The sequence below is a fragment of the Raphanus sativus genome, chromosome 4 (assembly GCF_000801105.2).
Source record: "Raphanus sativus cultivar WK10039 chromosome 4, ASM80110v3, whole genome shotgun sequence".
NCBI classification, from domain to species: domain Eukaryota; kingdom Viridiplantae; phylum Streptophyta; class Magnoliopsida; order Brassicales; family Brassicaceae; genus Raphanus; species Raphanus sativus.
Window position 1 is genome coordinate 18971234 of NC_079514.1, and position 3754 is coordinate 18974987.

Genomic DNA, 3754 nt, shown 5'->3' on the forward strand with positions numbered 1-3754 from the left:
TAGGAGATATAAATTGTCACTCATACCGTCAGTATCATTTCACATAAAACATAGAGAGTAGCATCTATGAGCATCATGAGCATCATTGGTAGCTAGAGCCTAGTTCTTAGTTCTTGTACCGATGATAATAATATGTTAATGCTTTATTATATTGTCTCTAAATATCTTTACAGTCATGCTATCTAATGTCTGACATAGGACCGTCGTGTTCTCAGATGGCTTGACCGGTTAGGATGATTGTCGCCATTTGTGTAAACTGGGTAGGGATTGTTGTGTGGTTTCGATCCGGAAGCCAGAGCCAGAATCTCCCTCTGGATTAAACGTCTCGCTCATGCTTGTCTGGTTAGTCTCCCCTAGTTGTTTCTGTAAATAAAGAGAAAAAAATAAAACAAAACAATCCGATAAATAAGATAGAGAAATCATAGGCTCATATACACATGTATGCATCTAAAAGTCTTGAAAGATACCTATATTGATGCCAGTAGCTCTGCATTGGCACCAGGAGCAGGTAGAGCTCTTGATTCTTTTGAAAACCGCTTTTGTTCATTCTGTTTACTGCTCGCACCTTTCCTTCTGCTCATGAGAAAATTTTGGATGTGTTTTAATTGTTCACAGAGATGGTTCTAATAAACAAATCCGAAGGGTTAGAATGATCTTAATCTTACCGTCTTGCTTTCTCTTTAAGAAGCCTGATATCAAATTCTTTCCTTGGCTGATATCTCGGTAAGCTTGATGGGTCGCTTGGAAAAGGTTTTGTCGTAAAGAACTGAGGAAAATGTCAGTACGTAAATATTGAAGACCGAATCTAGAATAGTTCATAAGTCAGAACCTCGCTTTGAAGGGCAGAGGATGTGGTTCCACGTGCTTCTGGCTCTACAGCTAGGACATCAAGGAGAGCCAAAGCTTAAGAAGGGATAAGATCCTTATACGTATCAGCTAAACGTCGCTTGTACTGATGTCTATGTTTAGAGATGGTTGCTTGCTGCAATCTTGATCTTCTCCAATACTCCTCAGAAGGTTATCCGGAGAGTCTAACGATCTTATGCATTTGTTCTACCTGTTCATACCAGAAATAAAACTCTACTTTAATATCTCCATTTTCTGCTCTGACATTATATTTTAAATGGGTTCATAGTGGAAAAACACCTATGTTCTTCCGGGAAGAAGAGGCTTTCCAGTAAAGAGCTCAGCAAGTATGCATCATGTGCTCCACAGATCAGCCGTAGTGACTCCGTAGTCTGTGGAGCCGAGCAGAAGCTCAGGCGGGCGGTACCACAGGGTCACAACACGGCTAGTCAGAGGCTGTTTCCGTTGGTAAAAAGTAGAAAGACTAAAATCAGAAATCTTGAGATTATTGTTACGATCTAGCAGAAAATTTGATCCACTGATGTCAGCTATGGCAATGTTCTAAGCTAAGCAGCAACTGCTTCATATAGCATTTAATCTATAACAAAATAAACAAATTCAGAATGTTATAAAAAGATTATAACCACACACAAAACTCAATTTGCTACAAACTTCCGATGTTTTATTTATTTATTTCTCACCTGTGCCTGAGAGAACTTAATCCCAGGGGTTGAAGCAAGGCCAGTAAGATCATGATCCATGTATTCAAATACGAAATCAGCTGAGCATGTCGATCCAACACCAGCTCCCCACCATGCTTGACGTTCCTGGCCACCTCAAAAACCTAGCCTCCACGACGGACAAACGCATCCCGGACTTCAGATCGGGGAGAAAAACTCTGGAATTAGCCAATTCAAAATCAATCAGTATAAGACATAAGAGATAGGAAGAGGAGATGGGTTCAAGGGGAGGAATCCCACCTCTATTTATACAGATCCTGGCACCGCCTCTATGATTGAAAGGAAGCTTTGAAGACATTAAATCACAACGGTTCTGTTACAGAGACTGAATCGTCTTCGGCCGATCTAAGAGAGGTAGAACACAAAGACGTACAACGTACTGGAATTATGGTTTCTTTCTGCGCGTAGGGTCACTGGGCCGCTTAGACAGAGCGCGAGTCGAAGCCCGTTCGAAGTGATTACGAAAGATGAAGCTCAGTGCACTGCGTTTCATTTAATGCGACACATGTCATGCTCTCGTCGCACGAATTTCCAGGCTGGCGTCTGACGTGTACAGTCTTAGGAGGGAGAAAACTGTATTCTATACTAGGTTGAGACCCGCGCCTTGCGCGGGGTGAGATAAACATTAAAAGGATCAATTAAAATTTAAACATACATATTTTTTCATGGTCTGTATTATTTAAAGTGAATTATATAGAATTTAGAAGTATATATTTCTAAAAAAGGAAATAGACCGGAGTACATAATATATTGAGTCTTATGTAAAGGACTTTCATTCTTGTATATATTAGTTTATATTTAGTGGACTTTGATCTATAAAATAATTGTATTTTGTTATGTCTTAATTCACAATATCCTAAAATCAAGAAGAAAATTGTTTTAAAATGTACAAAAAATCAAATTACCTGAAAGAGGATAATGACCACGAAAATAGCATGCTACTTAGATTGAGTGTTGTTAAGTTTGACATTTTATTTTTTCACAATTATACTATTAATTAAATAGAAACCTATATAAATTTAAGTTTATAGGTCGAAACAAACAAATCATCTCTGATACAAAATTCCCTCAAAGAGATACAACTGTTATAAGACTCACCAACCAAGTAGTCCGTATTCAGACAACCATCCTTAATGGACTCATACTTGACCGGATCTAAACCAGTCAAGTTTGAAGGCAAAGCATCACACATTCTTAGTGAGTGGTGGGGAGGAACACAATTCGGTAAGGGTGCTTTGTGGTGCGATAAGATCCAGCAGCCATTGTGACAGTGAAATTCACCATCAACTTCGTTTCACCTTGACTGATTTTGGTCACGAACTGACTAACCAATTCTTTCTTGACAGTACCATGAATCATATCGCACTGGAAGAAAAAATAGCAACACAAGAATATGAACATAATTTACAACTTTTTAATATAAATTCTGAGTGCTTACTTTTGAATCAGCTAACACCATTTCCATCGTTTCTCCCACAACACCAGAATACTGCTTCCAAAGACGAATCACCTTAACACGGATTTTCCACATCGACTTGAAATGCTTCAAATCGCCAACAAAATCTAAACCTACCATTGATCTTCTGTATTGTATATCAAAGAACGTTAGAGAGAAAGAAATAGAGAGAACACGATATAGTTGAAGCACTTCCACGACTTATATTTATATAAGTTACAAATTATCTTTCATTAAAATGAGATTGATTTATCAAATATACGGTACTCAATACTGATTGCCAATTTATCAGCCAAAACATAATTTTGTGTTTTTATTCTTGGAAGTTTATAAATACATATAGAGAATATGTTAGGTTAATATTAAATTTTCGAATCAAGAATTCCGTTGGTGATATATTGATTGAGAATGTAATATAAATCACGGCAATCAGAATTAAATTATTCTCCATGTAAAAATTTATGATTGCGATCAATACATTCCAATACAATATAATATTGGCCAAATCAATTACCTAAAATTGCGTTCAAAATCTGCAGGTCGCAAAAATATCCCTAATTTATATTTGAAATCACTAATGTTTTTACAAAATCATAACTACGAAATCACAATAGTATATTGAATCAAATTTAATATATATTAATTTTGATTTCGTGAAATTAGGTTATATTTGAAAACAATTCATTTTGATAGTTCTTATTCTTATTCTTGT

At 36.6% G+C, this 3754-nt stretch overlaps 1 long non-coding RNA gene across 2 annotated transcripts; it reads right to left on the minus strand.

Moving 5' to 3' along the window:
- Positions 1-2031, minus strand: LOC108853018 (uncharacterized). Of its 2 annotated transcripts, none has more exons than XR_008944237.1 (7): positions 1827-2031; positions 1548-1744; positions 1147-1444; positions 830-1057; positions 666-766; positions 468-573; positions 1-363 (listed from the first exon to the last, which is right to left on the minus strand). It is a non-coding gene; the product is annotated as an uncharacterized LOC108853018 (long non-coding RNA). The 2 variants fall into 2 exon arrangements; XR_001949650.2 differs by having other exon boundaries at positions 1147-1302; positions 1827-2027.
- Positions 2032-3754: the final 1723 nt, after the last annotated feature.